This window comes from Arachis ipaensis, chromosome B5 (assembly GCF_059453495.1).
Source record: "Arachis ipaensis isolate K30076 ecotype BB chromosome B5, ASM5945349v1, whole genome shotgun sequence".
Taxonomy (NCBI): Eukaryota; Viridiplantae; Streptophyta; class Magnoliopsida; order Fabales; family Fabaceae; genus Arachis; species Arachis ipaensis.
The window spans coordinates 118,655,062-118,676,168 of NC_142440.1; the positions used below are offsets into that span (position 1 = coordinate 118,655,062).

Below are 21,107 nucleotides of genomic sequence, written 5' to 3' on the forward strand. Positions count from 1 at the left end.
CTTTCATTTGGATTTTGATTTATGGCCCTCTTAGCAATAAAGGAAGTATGGGATGTAATTGTTACGTCGGTAACATAAAGAGTATAAATTTCAAAACAATAATCTAAGTAAATTTTGCAAGAAGTTTTGCTCTTTTTACTAAGGTAAAGAACTTGTCAAATACATGTACTTTTGGGTATTAGGGATAGAGCTTCCATCAAGTTACATGTTCCGGCAAACTTTTTTCATAGGAAGACAATTATGTAGTAACATAATAAGTGCTATAATTTGCTCCATATACATATTGTTTGGTAGAAACATGTTTCAAAGATTTCCATCGTATCATTGTTAAGGTTTTATACGCAATTCAATTTCTTTCTTAAAACAAAAACTTATAAAAGATAAAAAGAAACATATCAACACTCGTTGACATGGATAGGCCATTATTTTTATACTCTGAAAATTCATGGTTATAAAAAACATATTTCTTCAAATGGCCCATGCAAGTCTCGAACCTGCGACCTTCGCGTTATTAGCACGACGCTCTAACCAACTGAGCTAATAGGCCTACATATTTTCTATGCTTAATTTATCGACATGTATAAAACTTTTAATTTTCCTGTTAATCAGTGTTAATAAAAGTTTTCATATTCTATTTCTATAAATCATCAGGGTGTATCACAGCACATTAGTGATATCATTATATATCTGTTGGTGGTATTCCAGTATTAGGTGTATTTTGCCCTACTTGATTCGCAAGAAATAGCTAGAATCAATATATAAATAATTAACAAATCAATTTAAAATAGAGCGATATATTCAATGTCTTTGCTTGTGAGAAAATAAAAGTACGCGAATTAGGAAAATTAGAAAAAAAATTCTTTGAACATATAAGAAATTTTGTTTAGTTGGTGTGCACTAAAGAATATGATACAAATTTCGCACCTCAAATTATATTTGAGAGCTTTGCATATTATGTTCAAAAGTGATAGAATATCCAGCTCATTTGCGAAGGTTAAAATGTAAAAGGAGAACGTTATGGTGAACAATGCTTAAGATACCAAAGAACTTCCCATTTGCTTTTGCCGACTTCACCCATGGAATATCAAGTTACAATGCATAGAAGAAAACGTTTCATATTTTTCTAACTTTATACCCATGATTTTGATGCCTAATGTGCTAGCAAAACAACAAATATAGCATAGTTATGGTTCACAAATATGAAGTTGTTAAGAAGAAAATGAAATTCGACAAGAATTTTGTTATTACATTTGAAAAAGTTTGTGGCAACTAACTTAACTATAATGATAGATTTTTGGTACGAAGATATCTAAAATTTGAAGTTGTAAGGGTAATGTGTGCTAAATCTTGTACTAAAAAAATACCAATATTACCCCTTGGATTGGATAATTAGCTCTTGTTTTCTCTATGACATTAGAACAGAGACCAAATTTTGATTAGAAAGAATGCCACAAAGCCTTTGCATGGTCAAAAAATGGTTGTTTAAGTTGAATTCTAAAGTCAACGAATGATCGGAACTAAAACTTGGGGTTGAATTCAACCACAATTGAAGTCATCTTTTTATTGTCTTTCTTGGCATTGTTGGTTGATGCATTAAAGCATGCTATGTTTATAAACAATTAACAGAGAGTAAAATTATGTTTTCTTTTTCTGTTTGTCTTTATTTAATATTTATCTCTTTCAACAGGTAAGAAGACAATTTTTTGAGTGATATATTTAACTAATAAAACTGGAATAATCTAAAAATCTTACTTTATTTGATGACATAGTAAAATCCAAACTGCTCCATATAATTCCACATGAAATCTACTTATGAAAGAGATTAAGATTAGAAAGTTTTATAATCTATCCTTCACTATGAATGCATCGAGATATTTAAAAAAATTGGCAAGAGCTTAACTTTCATTTGGATTTTGATTTATGGCCCTGTTAGCAATAAAAGAAGTATGGGATGTAATTGTTACGTCGGTAACATAAAGAGTATACATTTCAAAACACTAATCTAAGTAAATTTTGCAAGAAGTTTTGCTCTTTTTACTAAGGTAAAGAACTTGTCAAATACATGTACTTTTGGGTATTAGGGATAGAGCTTCCATCATTTCCTTACATGTTCCAGCAAACTTTTTTCATAGGAAGAAAATTATGTAGTAGCATAACAAGTGCTATAATTTACTCCATATACATATTGTATGGTAGAAATATGTTTCAAAAACTTTTATTATATCGTTGTTAAGGTTTTATACGCAATTCAATTTCTTTCTTGGAACAAAAACTTATAAAAGATAAAAAGGAACATATCAACACTCGTCGACATGGATAGGTGACGATGAGAGATTCTTGTGTATAGTTTGGAATCAATGGAATAAAAGCATCAATTCGTCGGTAGCATAGTCCAAACCAACAAGAATTCTCACTATCAAATATTAAATTCAAAACATATAAACTGAGAGTAATTAAACCTCGGGTCGTTCTCCCTAGGAGTTGCAATTAAAGTGCTATATTATTGGCTATAAGAGAAATGGGGGTTGGATGATAGCAATTGGCAAGAAATTAAAATTTAAGAAGGTAACCTAACATGCAAGAAATTAAATGAAGGCAAGTAAAGGCAATGAAAATGGAAATTGAAAGCTAAAAAGGACTCTTGGCAAGAAGTGGGTAATTAAGGATTCATATCCTAGTTGTGGACTACAAACATGGTAATTGTGTGTGAATTAATCCCAATTAGTCAACCCTACATCGAGGACAAGTCAACTAAGCATAATTAATCTCAATCCCTAAGTCCTAAGTCAACACTAGTGGGTCGCTTAGAGTCAAGGAAAACCAAATTAATTAACAACCCTCACACAATGTGGAATAGACATCTACCACTCATGTTTGCCCAAACACCCAATTTCTCAACCAAGAGTGTGAAAAACTATGTAAAATCCCAACCAAGTATTTTGTCAAACACTTGGTGGGCATGTAAAGAAAGCATGGTAAAATGACAAGAAATAATAAATGCTACAACTACCAAGCAACAAAAGTAAAGATAGCAACTCAATTAAGCAATAAATGACATGAAACATAAATTGCATTAAATGTAAATTAAAAGAACAAGAGTGTGCTTAAACAAAAGAATAACCGAAATGAGAAATTATCAAGATAAACTAAGGACATTAAAACAATAAAGTAAAGAAAGGTAGAAGAAACTAGATCAAAACAAGAATCAAACATAGAAATTACAAGGGAATTAAACTAAAAACTCTAGGTTCTAGAGAGAAGGGAGAGTTTCTCTCTCTAGAAAATGAACTACATGACTACAATCTAACCCTAATTGCTCCCCCCTTTCACATGGAGTGAAGCCTTATCTAATATAGGAAGAATCAGCTTCAGAGGGTCCAAAAATTGGGCTCTGGAGGCCCAGAAATCACCCCCAGCAATTTGAATTAATGAGGCCACGCGCTGGTACCTGTGCGTACGCACACATGCTGATTTTCTTCTTGTGCGTACGCACAGGTGGTTGTGCACACACACACTCCAATGTGTGCTTCTCCTTTGTTTTTTTCATGTTTTCTCCCTTTGTTCATGCTTCCTTCATCTTTTGCCTTGCCAAACTTGCCTCTAGGACCTAAAATCACTCAACAAACATGTCATGGCACCGAATAGCATAAAAGTGTGATTAACATGATTAAAATAGGCACAAAATAGCATATTTTCGCAATTAGGCATAATTTGGAGAGAAAACATAAAAGCATGCTATTTACATGAATAAATGTGGGTTTATGTGATGAAATCTACTCAAATCAAACCAAAATATATCGTCAAATATAGATTCATCAATTCTCCCACACTTAAACAATAGCATGTCTTCATGCTAATCACAATCAAAGGAGAAGGATAAAGTGGGAAGGCAATTCATTCAATACAACTAACTACATGCATACAACTTCACTAAATGCTATCTATATATATGTACACTATGGTTCCTATTAAATTTGGCAAAAACGAACAAAAGAACCTCAATCAATATAAAGTAGAAACTTAGGGCCAAGACAAAGCAAATATAGTAATATCATCAATGTCCAAAGATTTGATTTGAAATTTTCAAAATTCATTTCAACAACTTGCAAGAAGAAATAAGATAGGCAATGAAAACATAGAATTGAGCAATTGAAACCCTCACCGGATGTGTTTACACTCTAATCGCTCAGTGTGTAGGGTTTAATCACTCAATCCTCTTTCAATCATATTTCTCAAAGATTTGCAAGTCGTCTAACAATCAACTAATATTTGATGCATGAATGCAAATATCATGAGGACTTATCCATGGGTTGTAATGGGGCTAGGGTCAAGGTAGGATGCATATGGTCAAGTGAGCTTGAAATTTGAATCTTTGATTAATCTAAGCTTCCCACCTAACCTATGACAACCTATAGAATTCAAATGCAAACCTAACTACCATTCTTCACTTTTTCACACACTCATTTATTCTCATTTTGATCATCACACATATGCATTGATTCTTATTGACTTCACTTTGGGGCATTTTGTCCGCTTTTTATTACTTTTCTTTTTTCTTTTCTTTTCTATTCTTTTTCTTTTATTTATTTTTCTCATCATCATTTTTTTCTTTTTCAAACTAAAATATATACAAGAACATCAATGCATATGGTTTAACATAATTCATACATGAGTATGTACCCAATTCTCAATATTTTGACAAAAATATAAAAACACCCTTGTATCCCAACCAATATTCCCAAACTTCCCAAACTTAAATGATAAACACACTCACTAGCCTAAGCTAATCAAAGATCCAAACAAGGGACATTTATTATTTTCCGCTTGAGGCTTATGATGTGCTAAAATTAAGAACAAATGGGTTTGGCATAGGCTCAAAGTTGGCTAACAATGGAAGATAAAGGGTAGGCTATTTGGGTAAGTGAGTTATTTGAAACAATGGCCTCAATCATATATATGCATTCATACACAAAATAATGGACATATAGAATCATGCAAATCAAAGATCACAATCATAAAAGGAGTTTATCATACAAGAACAAACTTTATGGTTGAAGATGTGCAACCATACAATTAGGGCTCAAATCTCACAAGGTATGTTGTTCTAGCTCTTTTCTATGTTCTATGAAAAATATTTCAAGCAAGTTTGAAAAATAATTTCTCAATTCAACCAATGGCATGCCCTAAAAATGATTTCATGAAAATATCTTGTTATTTTTACCAAAATTATTTCCTATATGTATGTATGATGTGATGAATGCAATTCTATTCCTAATTTTCAACATCCAAAAATTAACATGAACAATTAGGACAAAATTGAACTAAGCACTATACTATTCACATCATCCAATCACAACTTCTATCTATAAATAAATAATTAAACAAAACTTAAGCTAAATTACCAAAATTAAATAAAGAAAACGAAAATCGAACAAGCAACTATGCATAGAAAGAAAATTAAAGTTAAAATAAGAAAATTAAAAATATGAAGAATAGAAAAGAAAGGGATAGGCAACCAGTGGCACTTGTGTTAGCCACTGTGAGGCTCACGGCGGCAGAACTTTGCCGGAGAAAAGAAGAAAGAAAGAAGAAAAAGAAGAAAGAAAGAAGAAAGAAGAAGAAAAGAGAAGAAAGAGAGGGGGAGAGATAAAGAGATAGTGGCAGTGGTGGTTCCGACGACGGCGGTGGTTGGACGGTGATAGTGGTGGTCGCCAGAAGGATGGGTCGGGTAGCTGGGTCGGGATGAGGGGGTAGAAGAAGAAAGAAGGAAAGAAGAAAAGAGGTGAGGAGTGGCGCAACAGGGCACCATTCCTTACTATTACCCAGACCGCGACCCGTGCGTACGCACAAAGATGTGTGCATACGCACACCAGCCAGAATTGTGGGGCGTTCAGACGCACAAGACGTGCGAGCAGTACTGGCAGAGAGGGTCTAAAGATGTGTGTATGCGCACGCACAGAACACTTTTTTTTGTTGGATCATGTGTGCGTGCGCACACAGGTCCGTGTGCGCGCACAAGAACATAAAGGCCAGGAGTTCACACACACAGGCTGTGCCAACGCTTCCACCAGAGGGGTTGCAAGTTGGTGTGCGGACGCACAAGCCTGTGCGGCCACACAGATAGTGCGAAAAAGGGCATGTGTGCGCACGCACAGGTCGCAGAAAACGGGGGAATGCGTGCGCACAAGGCGTGCTGGCGCTGCGAACAGAGGGCATAAAAGCTTGTGTGTGTACGCACAGGTGGGTGCGTACACACAGGAAGTAAAAAATTGTTGTTGTGTGCGTGCGCACAAGGGTGTGCGCATGCACATGCCCTATTTTTCCCAAAAAAATTTTCTTAAAAAATCTAAGGCACCAAGCCTTAGCTCAATCAAAACTCAACACAAAAACATGCAAGAACCCATAAATTCATGATCCAAACTAAAATTAACTTACAAATTTCAAAATTAAACTAATTCTAAGGTAACAAAGCAAACAAACATGTAATAAATCAAAATATATACAAAAAGAGAAGAGTTAGAACAACGTTACCAAACACTTTTATTTAATGTCTTTAAGTTAGACAATTGGGAGAGCCCTTGCTATGGTGGCTTGTGCTTGATTTCCCCACCAATGCTAGAATGTCCAATGTCCTCCGAGATCCCAATCCTAACCATCAACAAAGACAATCAAAAAGCAAGCTATTTACATTTTAACAAATATACAATAGCCAACGACAACATCATTGCAACTCCCCAACAACGGCGCCAAATTTGACGATGAGAGATTCTTGTGTATAGTTTGGAATCAATGGAATAAAAGCATCAATTCTTTGGTAGCATAGTCCAAACCAACAAGAACTCTCACTATCAAATATTAAATTCAAAACATATAAACTGAGAGTAATTAAACCTCGGGTCGTTCTCCATAAGAGTTGCAATTAAAGTGCTCATATATTGGCTATGAGAGAAATAGGGGTTGGATGATAGCAATTGGCAAGAAATTAAAATATAAGAAGGTAATTTAACATGCAAAAAATTAAATGAAGGTAAGTAAAGGCAATGAAAATGGAAATTGAAAGCCAAAAAGGACTCCTGGTAAGAAGTGGGTAATTAAAGATTCTTATCCTAGTTGTGGACCACAAACATGGTAATTGTGTGTGAATTAATCCCAATTAGTCAACCCTACATCGAGGACAAGTCAACTAGGCATAATTAATCTCAATCCCTAAGTCCTAAGTTAACACTAGTGGGTCACTTAGAGTCAAGGGAAACCAAATTAATTAACAACCCTCACACAATGTGTAATGGACATCCACCCCTCAAGTTCACCCAAACACCCAATTTCTCAACCAAGAGTGTGAAAAAATAGGTAAAAGCCTAACCAAGCATTTTGTCAAACACATGGTGGGCATGTAAAGAAAGCATGGTAAAATGACAAGAAATAATAAATGCTACAACTACCAAGCAAAAAAAGTAAAGACAGAAACTCAATTAAGTAATAAATGACATGAAACATAAATTGCATTAAATGTAAATTAAAATAACAAGAGTGTGCTTAAACATAAGAATAACCAAAATGAGAAATTAACAAGATAAACTAAGGAGATTAAAACAATAAAGTAAAGAAAGGTGGAAGAAACTTGATCAAAACAAGAATCAAACATAGAAATTACAAGGGAATTAAACTAAAAACCCTAGGTTCTAGAGAGAAGGGGGAGCTTCTCTCTTTAGAAAATGAACTACATGACTAAAATCTAACCCAAATTGCTTCCCCCTTCACATGGAGTGAGGCCTTGTCTAATATCGGAAGAATCAGCTTTAGAGGGTCCAAAATTTGGGCTCTAGAGACCCAATAATCCCCCCCAGTGATTTGCATTAATGAGATCACGTGCTGGTACCTGTGCGTACGCACAGGTGTGTGCGTACGCACACATGCTGATTTTCTTCTTGTGTGTGCACACAGGATGTCATGTGTACGTCCACAGGGTTTTGTGGCTTTTGTGCGTACGCACAGGTGGTTGTGCACACGCACACTCCAACGTATACTTCTCCTTTGTTTTCTTCATGTTTTTTCCCTTTGTTCATGCTTCCTTCCACTTTTTCCATGCCAAACTTGCCTCTAGAACCTAAAATCACTCAACAAATATGCCATGGCACCGAATAGCATAAAAGTGGGATTAACCTGATTAAAATAGGCACAAAATAGTATATTTTCGTAATTAGTCACAATTTGGAGAGAAAACACAAAAGCATGCTATTTTCATGAATAAATGTGGGTTTATGTGATGAAATCCACTCAAATCAAACCAAAATATATCGTCAAATATGGATTCATCAATTTCCCCACAATTAAACAATAGCATGTCCTCATGCTAATCACAATCAAAGGAGAAGGATAAAGGGGGGAGGCAATTTATTCAATACAACTAACTATATGCATGCAACTACACTAAATGCTATCTATATATATGTACACTATGGTTCCTATTAAGTTTGGCAAAAACAAGCAAAAGAATCTCAATCAATCCAAAGTAGAAACTTAGGGTCAAGACAAAGCAAATATAGCAATATCATCAATGTCCAAAGATTTGATTTGAAATTTTCAAAATTTATTTCAACAACTTGCAAGAAGATAAGATAGGCAATGGAAACATAGAATTGAGCAATTGAAACCCTCACCGGATGTGTTTACACTCTAATCGCTCAGTGTGTAGGGTTTAATCACTCAATCCTCCTTTAGTCGTGTTTATCAAATATTTGCAAGTTGTCTAATAATCAACTAATATTTGATGCATGAATGCAAATATCATGAGGATTTATCCATGGGTTGTAAGGGGCTAGGGTCAAGGTAGGATACATATGGTCAAGTGAACTTGAAATTTGAATCTATGATTAACCTAAGCTTCCCACCTAACCTATGATAACCTATACAATTCTAATGCAAACCTAATTATCATTCTTCACTTTTTCACACACTCGTGTATTCTCTTTTTGATCACCACACATATGCATTGATTCTTATCGACTTCACTTTGGGGCATTTTGTCCCCTTTTTATTACTTTTCTTTTTTCTTTTCTTTTCTATTTTTTTCTTTTATTTATTTTTCTCATCATCATTTTTTTCTTTTTCAAACTAAATTATATACAAGAACATCAATGCATATGGTTTAACATAATTAATAGATGAGTTTGTACCCAATTCCCAATATTTTGACAAAAATATAAAAATACCCTTTTATCACAACCAATGTTCCCAAACTTTCCAAACTTAAATGATAAACACATTCACTAGCCTAAGCTAATCAAAGATCCAAATAAGGGACAATTATTATTTTTCTCTTAAGGCTTATGATGTGCTAAAATTAAGAACAAATGGGTTTGGCATAGGCTCAAAGTTGGCTAACAATGGAAGATAAAGGGTAGGCTATTTGGGTAAGTGAGCTATTTGAAACAATGGCCTCACTCATATACATACATTCATACACAAAATAATGGACATATAGAATCATGCAAATCAAATATCACAATCATAAAAGGAGTTTATCATATAAGAATAAACTTTATGGTTGAAGATGTGCAACCATACAATTAGGGCTCAAATCTCACAAGGTATGTTGTTCTAGCTCTTTTCTATGTTCTATGAAAAATACTTCAAGCAAGTTTGAAAAATAATTTCTCAATTCAACCAATGGCATGACCTAAAAATGATTTCATGAAAATTTCTTGTTGTTTTTACCAAAATTATTTCATATATGTATGTATGATGTGATGGATGCAATTCTATTCCTAATTTTCAACATCCAAAAATTAACATGAACAATTAGGACAAAATTGAACTAGGCACTATACTATTCACATCATCCCATCACAACTTCTATCTATAAACTATATAGCATGCAAAAATGCATAATACAATAGATATGGATTAACTAAAATGTATATATATACTAAATGCAATACAACAGTCAAAAACACCCCAAATATCTACAAGAGACATAGTAAAAAGAAACAAAAATAAAGTAAAATACAGAGTGTTTGGAAAGAAAGTTTACGCCCCAAAAATGATGAATCCTCTCCCACAATTAAGCAGTGCACGGTTCTCCGTGCACGAACATAATCCGGGGAGAATGTCTCCCAAGTGCTTCCATCTTCGGTTGGTGGATACAGGGGCTCGGGTTGTGTGGAAACCGCCAATGTCCAATGCATTCTTGGCATCTCCATCCTCCGTGTTCTCCTCCTCTCCCGGCTCCTTGCCTCATGTCTCATCCTTAAAAAGAATGAATAAAGTATAATTAAGAATCATAGGGCAAGTGGCACAAAAGGGTAAATGGAGTGAGCAAATAAGCATCTAATTGAGGAAGTTTGCATAGTGGTGTGGAATACACACAACGGCAGGTTAAAGTGGCATCCACACAATAAAAAAGTAAGCATGAGTTTCTCAATTAAATGGCCTAAGATGCAAGAAATAGATGAGCATCAATTAAGGACAAGCAAACTTAAGCAACTACCAACAAGAGCGAATTGAATGTATGAATTATTGGATATTGAAGTTGTGCAAGTGAAAGAGCAAAATTGATATAAAATAGAACAACAAAAAATAACCAATGCAATGATGAGGAGAAACTACTTATTCATCCTTGAGAACAATCAAATAATCACATGGGAAGGTGCTTGCTACAAAAAGTGACAAGTCTTGATAAGAATCAAGTCAAGTTAACTCAAACAAATGCAAAGTATTAACAAGGAGCAAATACCTTGTGATGTGATTATATTGACTTAAAAACCATGATGAACAAGCAATTCCATTCAATTCACTAAACTCAATACGTGCTTGTTAAAAATTGCACCAAATAAGAGACAAAAAGTCAATTTCTAAATCAATTTGGTGTTAGCAACTCAAAGCATTAAACAAGTACATTATTGAAATTTCAATCTCAAATAACATCATCATCATTCAAAAGTGCACAATTCTTGATTAGAATGCCAAACAAGGATATAGTCTAACACATGTGGTCATGACAACATATGAATTAAACAAAAAGTTCATTCAGGAATTATGTCAAACACATAGTATGCAGTGCACATATTCAATAATTCAAGCTAAAATTTCAAGCATAAACAACCCATAAGTCAAAATTGAACACTTGCGAAGCAGCAAACAAAGAATTAAACAAAACTTAAGCTAAATTACCAAAATTAAATAAAGAAAATGAAAATCAAACAAGCAACTATGCATAGAAAGAAAATTAAAGTTAAATTAAGAAAATTGAAAAGATGAAGAATAGAAAAGAAAGGGATAGGCAACAATGGCACTTGTGTTAGCCACTGTGAGGCTCACGGCGGCGGAACTTCGCCAGAGAAAAGAAGAAAGAAAGAAGAAAAAGAAGAAAGAAAAAAGAGAGAAGAAGAAAAGAGAAAAAAGAGAGGGGGAGAAATAGAGAGAGATGGTGGCAGTGGTGGTTCCGGCGGTGGCGGTGGTCGGACGGTGATGGTGGAGGTCGCCGGAAGGATGGGTCGGGTGGCTGGGTCGGGATGAGGGGGTAGAAGAAGAAAGAAGGAAAGAAGAAAAGAGGTGAGGAGTGGCGCAACAGGGCACCCATCCTTATTATTACCCAGACCGCGACCCGTGCGTACGCACAAAGATGTGTGCATACGCACACTAGCCAGAATTGTGGGGCGTTCAGACGCACAAGACATGCGAGCACTACTGGCAGAGAGGGTCTAAAGACTTGTGCATGCACACAGAGCTATGCGCAGCACAGAACACTTTTTTTTGGTTGGATCATGTGTGCGTGCACACACAGGTCCGTGCATGCGCACAAGAACATAAGGGGCAGGGGTTCACATGCACAGGCTATGCCAACGCTCCCCCTAGAGTGGTTGCAAGTTGGCGTGTAGATGCACAAGCCTGTGCGGCCGTACAGATAGTGCGATAAAGGGCATGTGTGCGCATGCACAGGTCACAGAAAACAGGGGAATGCGTGCGCACAAGGCGTGCTGGCGCTGCGAACAGAGGGCATAAAAGCTTGTGTGTGTACGCACATGTGGGTGCGTATGCACAGGTGGGTGCATATGCATTGGAAGTGAAAAATTGTTGTTGTGTGCGTGCGCACAAGGGTCTGCGCATGCACATGCCCTGTTTTTCCCAAAAAATTTTCTTAAAACATCTAAGGCACCATGCCTTAGCTCAATCAAAACTCAACACCAAAACATGCAAGACCCCGTAAATTCATGATCCAAACTAAAATTAACCTACAAATTTCAAAATTAAACTAATTCTAAGGTAACAAAGCAAACAAACATGCAATAAACCAAAATATATACAAAAAGAGAAGAGTTAGAACAATGTTACCAAACACTTTTATTATCTTTAAGTTAGACAATTGGGAGAGCCCTTGCTATGGTGGCTTGTGCTTGATTTCCCCACCAATGCTAGAATGTCCAATGTCCTCTGGGATCCCAATCCTAACCATCAACAAAGACAATAAAAAAGCAAGCTATTTACATATTAACATATATACAAAAGCCAACAACAACACCATTGCAACTCCCCGGCAACGGGGCCAAATTTGACGATGAGAGATTCTTGTGTATAGTTTGGAATCAATGGAATAAAAGCATCAATTCGTTGGTAGCATAGTCCAAACCAACAATAATTCTCACTATCAAATATTAAATTCAAAACATATAAACCGAGAGTAATTAAACCTCGGGTCATACTCCCTAGGAGTTGCAATTAAAGTGCTCATATATTGGCTATGAGAGAAATGGGGTTTTGATGATAGCAATTGGCAAGAAATTAAAATGTAAGAAGGTAACTTAACATGCAAGAAATTAAATGAAGGCAAGTAAAGGCAATGAAAATGGAAATTGAAAGCTAAAAAAGACTCTTGGCAAGAAGTGGGTAATTAAGGATTCTTATCCTAGTTGTGGACCACAAACATGGTAATTATTTGTGAATTAATTCCAATTAGTCAACCCTACATCGAGGACAAGTCAACTAGGCATAATTAATCTCAATCCCTAAGTCCTAAGTCAACAATAGTTGGTTACTTAGAGTCAAGGGAAACCAAATTAATTTAACAACACTCACACAATGTGGAATGGATATCCACTACTCAAGTTCACCCAAACACCCAATTTCTCAACCAAGAGTGTGAAAAACTAGGTAAAAGCCCAACCAAGCATTTTGTCAAACACTTGGTGGGCATGTAAAGAAAGCATGGTAAAATGACAAGAAATAATAAATGCTACAATTACCAAGAAAGGAAAGTAAAGATAGAAACTCAATTAAGCAATAAATGACATGAAACATAAATTGCATTAAATGTAAATTAAAATAATAAGAGTGTGCTTAAACATAAGAATAACCAAAATGAGAAATTAACAAGATAAACTAAGGAGATTAAAAAAATAAAGTAAAGAAACGTAGAAGAAAATAGATCAAAACAAGAATCAAACATAGAAATTACAAGGGAATTAAACTAAAAACCCTAGGTTCTAGAGAGAAGGGGGAGCTTCTCTCTCTAGAAAATGAACTACAAGACTAAAATCTAACCCTAATTGTTCCCCCTTCACATGGAGTGAGGCCTTTTCTAATATAGGAAGAATCAGCTTCAGAGGGTCCAAAAATTGGGCTCTGGAGGTCCAGAAATCGCCCCTAGCAATTTGGATTAATGAGGTCACGCGCTGGTACCGGTGCGCGTTGGTACCTGTGCGTACGAACAGGTATGTGCGTACGCACACATGCTGATTTTCTTTTTGTGCGTAGGCACAGGATGTCGTGCGTATGCACCGATGGTTTTGTGGCTCTTGTGCGTACGCACAGGTGGTTGTGCACACACACACTCCAATGTGTGCTTCTCCTTTGTTTTCTTCATGTTTTCTCCCTTTGTTCATGCCTCCTTCCACTTTTTCCTTGCCAAACTTGCCTCTAGAACCTAAAATCACTCAACAAATATGTCATGGCACCGAATAGCATAAAAGTGGGATTAACATGATTAAAATAGGCACAAAATAGCATATTTTCGCAATTAGGCACAATTTGGAGAGAAAACACAAAAGCATGCTATTTACATGAATAAATGTGGGTTTATGTGATGATATCCACTCAAATCAAACCAAAATATATCGTCAAATATGGATTCATCAATTCCCCCACACTTAAACAATAGCATGTCCTCATGCTAATCACAATCAAAGGAGAAGGATAAAGGGGAAAGGCAATTTATTCAATACAACTAACTACATGCATGCAACTACACTAAATGCTATCTATATATATGTACACTATGGTTCCTATTAAGTTTGGCAAAAATAAACAAAAGAATCTCAATCAATCCAAAGTTGAAACTTAGGGTCAAGACAAAGCAATTATAGCAATATCATCAATGTCCAAAGATTTGATTTGAAATTTTCAAAATTCATTTCAACAACTTGCAAGAAGATATAAGATAGTCAATGGAAACATAGAATTGAGCAATTGAAACCCTCACCGGACGTGTTTACACTCTAATCGCTCAGTGTGTAGGGTTTAATCACTCAATCCTCCTTTAATCATGTTTCTCAAAGATTTGCAAGTCGTCTAACAATCAACTAATATTTGATGCATGAATGCAAATATCATGAGGACTTATCCGTGGGTTGTAATGGGGCTAGGGTCAAGGTAGGATGCATATGGTCAAGTGAGCTTGAAATTTGAATCTTTGATTAACCTAAGCTTCCCACCTAACCTATGACAACCTATACAATTCTAATGCAAACCTAACTACCATTCTTCACTTTTTCACACACTCATGTATTCTCTTTTTGATCATCACACATATGCATTGATTCTTATTGACTTCACTTTGGGGTATTTTGTCCCATTTTTATTACTGTTCTTTTTTTTCTTTTCTATTTTTTTCTTTTATTTATTTTTCTCATCATTATTTTTTTTCTTTTTCAAACTTAATTATATACAAGAACATCAATGCATATGGTTTAACATAATTCATATATGAGTATGTACCCAATTTCCAATATTTTGACAAAAATATAAAAACACCCTTTTATCACAATCAATCTTCCCAAACTTTCCAAACTTAAATGATAAACACATTCACTAGCCTAGGCTAATCAAAGACCCAAACAAAGGACATTTATTATTTTTCACTTAAGGCTTATGATGTGCTAAAATTAAGAACAAATGGGTTTGGCATAGGCTCAAATTTGGCTAACAATGGAAGATAAAGGGTAGGCTATTTGAGTAAGTGAGCTATTTGAACAATGGCCTCAATCATATACATGCATTCCTACACAAAATAATGGACATATAGAATCATGCAAATCAAATATCACAATCATAAAAGGAGTTTACCATACAAGAACAAACTTTATGGTTGAAGATGTGCAACCATACAATTAGGGCTCAAATCTCACAAGGTATGTTGTTCTAGCTCTTTTCTATGTTCTATGAAAAATACTTCAAGCAAGTTTGAAAAATAATTTCTCAATTCAACCAATGGCATGCCCTAAAAATAATTTCATGAAAATTTCTTGTTGTTTTTACCAAAATAATTTCCTATATGTATGTATGATGTGATGGATGCAATTCTATTCCTAATTTTTAACATCCAAAAATTAACATGAATAATTAAGACAAAATTGAACTAGGCACTATACTATTCACATCATCCAATCACAACTTCTATCCATAAACTATATAGCATGCAAAAATGCATAATACAATAGCTATGGATGAACTAAAATGTATATATCACTGCAAGAAAAACACCCATTCAGGTACACTTGAAAAGTTTAGCCAAAAGTGCAAAAAAATGATGCCTTAGGCTACAGCTACGCTTTCTGGGCTACGGCTACGCTTTTTGGGGTGATTCCTATTCGACCGTTGCCTATTCTCAAAGCCTACGCTTTTCTACACCAAGGGCTACGCTTTTGGCATTTGTGAATAGGGTGCACTTTTCAAGTGATGCTGTCTAGGACCAAAGGCTACGCTTTTCAGCTTCCATTTTTACCAGAATAGGCTACACTTTCCAATGCTATTGCATCACCTGTAAAACGTAGCCACATTGTACACCATAGCTACTCTATATAAGTGTAACCTTAGGTCCCTTATTATTTTTTTTATTTTCTGTATAACCATAGCTACTCTATATAAGTGTAGCCTTAGGTCCCTCATTTTTTAATTTTTTTAATTTTCTGTGTGTATATAATATTTTAATAATTTTTTATACAACATAATATTTAATAATATTATTACATATATAATTCTACATTTTTAATTAAATGAGTTAAATATTATAAAATAAAATTAAACACATAATTATACTAAATAATTTCTTTAAATAATAAAAATTATCCTTACACAATTCAAAGATATAATCTTAAGAAGCAATTAACAATCAAAATATAACTTAAGATAATTTAAGTCACATGAAACTTGTATCACATATCAATTAAAATGAAAAGTTTGCACTCTATATCCGAAAAGAGTTTAACAAACAGAAAATCATTAATCTTCTAATCCTGGCATAACGACTAAAAATGTTCTGAAGCACCTTCAGATTCTACTCAAACACATCTTTTTCATACTGATCTTCATCACTATCAAGAAAACTCTTGGCCTTAATAATTGTATCAATGTTCATTCCCTTGTTCATTCCCGGCGGGGCTGTTGCAAAAATACTTGCACTTCTAAGAAGTTTAAACAAAAAAATTCTTCTAAAGGTGCACAAAAAAAGTGTAAATAGAAATTAACTAAACCAAAATAGTAAGATCACAAACTGAGTTGAAATACTAAAATATATATGATCATCATACTAATTGCTGAAGAAATGGACAAAGAAAAAGAAATTAATTGCTGAATATACCATTCCCTATCTTCACTCCAAATAGCTTGAACTTTACTGCTAATAGGATATTTATCACCCAAACCAATCCCAGCATTATTTACCAAATAATCCACTGCAGACAAGAAATACACAAACGAGATGATATAGTAAATTACCTTGCCACTGCTAGCAGGACCTATATTAGGTTGTGCATAACCCATAACACTTTTGTATAATTCAAATCCTGAGTAATCTCCCCTGACCTCTCTGAATCCCAGGAACCTAAAAGACAATTAACAGCACGAAAGGAATCAAGAACTGCAACGGCAATGTAAGCAGTGCACCAAACAACAATGGAAATCAACAATTTCAGGAAATCATATTATGCAATTATCAAATACCAATAACTAACATAAGGAAATATAGAGTGAAAGATATACCTATTATATAATAGAATTTAGCAAGTTGAAGACAACAACATGATGCAATGAAAATGAGAATAGCACAATATCATAATGAAACTAGAGAGTGGGTTTTATTTGTTGATCACTCTGTAAAAACATTAGTTTGAGGCATTGAATAGGCAATCTTTTTCTTTACCCAGTGATGTCACAGTCCCTTTAGCTATCACTCACTCCAGATTTGTCACTGCTCCCATTTCCCTTAATGAAATGCCTAAAAGTAGCTCTTGATGAGGGTCAAAAAGATGCATATTTTGCCCCAACTAGTTAGAATCAACTTGCTTTACTTGTAATGAAGTATTTCTTATAGCTGCCTTGTGCAAAAAAGTTAAATTAAAATAAAATATTGGTGATAAATGATGTCCAAATACATACAATTCTTAATTTACCAAAGTTCTGAAATTGGATAACAGCAACTAGCAGCTTGTTATTCTTGTACAATTCTTGATTTAACAATGTTCTTTCCATGCCTTCATCATCAATCATAGGGTGATATGGAGTCTTAGGCTTAGTAATTTTCTACCTCACGGGTTTGTTTTTCAATGTTAGCCTCATCCCATCTTACACTTGATCTGCAATGTGATGATAAATGAAATATTTGGATATTAAGACTTAGCCATTCATTCCACAGGAACAGAATTCTTAGCTCACCAGATACACAAATTACAGTAATTCGAAGAATTCAACTTAAAGCATGTGGTTTGAATTCAGATAATATACCTATACACCCTTTCTGAAATCCTTCACCTCGACTTCAAGTAACATGTGGTCTGAATACCTACCATTGTCATTAGGGCCAGGATCCTTAAAGATAATAAGAAAAACAAAACTCACATTAGTAAAGTACATTAAGTGATGGTAGAATGCAAAGAAAGAACTATCAACTCAGTAATAACTCAAAATGGACTAGTCAAATACTTCTTGACATACCGATCAACAAAGTTGAAATTTTGAATACATCAGATCACTACAAACATAGTCAAAATTATACAATGGTACATAACTGCAAAACCAATACAAACAAATCAAAGAAACTGAAAAAAATAATTGTAACAGTTACTCACCTTGAACAAAACTAAAAGTATTCTAATAGCTCGTTACCTATCAAAAGTAGTAAGCACTTTGATTTAGCAGATTTGATATCTCAGATAAATAAGATACAATACCACATTATCTATTTGATTGATCACTTACTTTTTCTCTTCTCAGCTTGTTGTTTTTTTATTATTCTCATTAAAGCTGAATGCTAAATTCACAAAATATTTTTGCAATCCTGCAGTTGCTATATAAAATTTTAGGAAGGATTTTTTTAAAATAAAAATATAAATATTTAATCAACAAATTTTATTATCAGATTTAAGTAAAAGCATTTTGCAGGTAAATAGCAATCTCTTGATTTCTATCAAAGATTCTAACAATAGTTTTCCATGAATAGCATCTCTCTATAATAAATCCTTTAAGATTTAGTTCTCTTACGAAAATCCCAGTTTTAAAAGAAGTACATAAATATCATAAAGAAGTACATCCAAGAGTGCCTGATGGAACCCGTGGACTATGTTGGTATAGAATTTCTCAATAAAATCTCGTTGCAAGTATAGCTCTTCCCAACAATAATCCTCGAGTATCAAATTTAAAAGGGAATTCGGTTGTCACAAGTTCAACCGCAATAAAAGTAACCGAAGTATTCAAACCTCGGGTCGTCTCACAAGGAATGGGTAACATGTGCTTCAACATTGGTTAGAAATCCGGGGTTGCAAGTCATGAGCAAGAAATTAAGCTAGGAATCTTAACAAGCAAGTAATCTTGGAATGCAAGAAACTAATTCAAACAATTAGAGCAAAATGTAAATAATTCTAAACTAAGCAAGTAACTATAACTAAAACAAGGCAATCAAGGTTTTTGGGTTTTCAAATATGAATGATAAAAGCAACTCTTGGCTAGACATGGAAATTGGGGTCACTATCCTTGTCTAATAACCATATTTTGACAATTATGAGGAACCAAACTCATTAAGTTTACTTCTATACTTGAAGTATGTTAAATGGTTTGGTTAACATCAACCCATAAAGTCCAACCTAACTACCAATTAACTTGATAGTAGGCTAGTGTCAATGGCTATCAAATTGACCACTAAGGGTTCCCAAATCATCAAATCCATTAGACCCAATGACTCAAGCTTACCCAATTCCCTTAGCCTAGGCCAAGAGTAAAAAGGACTACTCCATAATCATAGGAAATATTTCATCAAACACATGGTAAGCATTAATAAAAGGCCTATTTAAATTGGAATTAAATTGGAACTAACAAGTACCCACTAACAATTATCAACATACAATCACTCAAACAACACAATTAATCATGGAAATCATCAATGCAACAATAACAAATCAAGATCCACAAGATTCATAAAATGGGTATGAAATGACAAACAACAAGGAAACATAAAACTAACACAAGATCTAAACAACATACACTAGGAAATTCAAATTAAACAATTAAAACTAGTAATTAACAATATCCAATTCAAAATTCAACAAAGGGAAGATCAAATTAAAGCTAGATCTAGAGAGGAACAAAGGTTTCTCTCTCTAGAAGAACAAAGAACTCAAACTAGCTAAAAATTATGTCTATGTGTAAAATGATTGATCCCCCCTTTCCCCTAGCATCCTTGGGTCTTTTCCATGCAGAAACAGCTTGAATTTGGGCCTGATGAGCCTCAGAAATCGCTAGGCACGATTTCCTTTAATGAGGTCACATGTAGCCTTCCGCGCGTGCGCGTCATGCGTGCGTGCGCGCCGATTGCTTTTGTGATCCACGCGTGCGCGCCATATGCGCGTGCGCGTCGGTGGGATTTCTCTGATCTGTGCGAATGCATCCATCCTTGCGTGCCACTTCCAACTATCCTCATCCATGCGTGCGCGTGAAGTGCATGTGCGCGCCCATTCTGAAGTTCCCAAAATCCAAATCTTCATGTTCCTTCCTCTTGTGCATGCTTTCTTTCTCTCTTCTAGGCCATCCTTGCCATTTAAATCCTGAAGTCCCTTAACAAATACACCACGGCATCAAATGGCAATAAAAGAGGATAAAAATATAGCAATTCTAAGACAAAATAAGCATGTTTTTCATCATGAAGCAAAATTAGGAAGAGAACACAAAACCATGCAATTCTAGTGAATAAGTGTGGGAAATATTGACAAAACCTCCCAAATTCTACACAATATAAACCACGAAATTGGGGTTTATCAAATCTTCCCACACTTAAACCAAGCATGTCCTCATGCTTAAAATAAAAAGACCAAAGATCATGGTGAGAAAGGGTTTATGAAATGCAAACTACCTAAGTGAATGTATGCAGCTAAGGTAAAATCGTCTATCTACTTGGTCAAGGGTAAATCTATCCTCCAAGAACACATATGAGCATACGGGGTGAGAATGCTATGTAGTTCATGAATCCTACCAATTTGAAAATCAACATGAAGGGCATATAACTTGCTAGATGAACGCTTGTGAAAGCCGGGAACAAGGAGTTGAGCATTGAACCGTCACCGAAAGTGTGTCCGCTCTATTTGCTCAAATGTATAAGGTTCGTCACTCAATCCTCTCCTAATCATGCTTTCCAAGATTTATCTTTCATCTAACAATCAACAATTACTTAATGCATGCTTACAAGTATCATGAGGTCTTATTCATGGGTTGTAATGGGGATAGGGTGAAGGTAAGGATGTATATGGTCAAGTGAGCTTAAAATTTGAGTCCTTGATTAACCTAAGATCCCACTAGACACATAGAACAACCTATACAACTATAATACAATATCTAGCTACCCATGGGTT

At 34.8% G+C, this 21,107-nt stretch overlaps 1 non-coding gene across 1 annotated transcript; it reads right to left on the reverse strand.

Moving 5' to 3' along the window:
- Positions 1–473: 473 nt before the first annotated feature.
- On the reverse strand, positions 474–547 carry TRNAI-AAU (transfer RNA isoleucine (anticodon AAU)). The gene has a single exon. It is a non-coding gene; the product is annotated as a tRNA-Ile (tRNA).
- Positions 548–21,107: the final 20,560 nt, after the last annotated feature.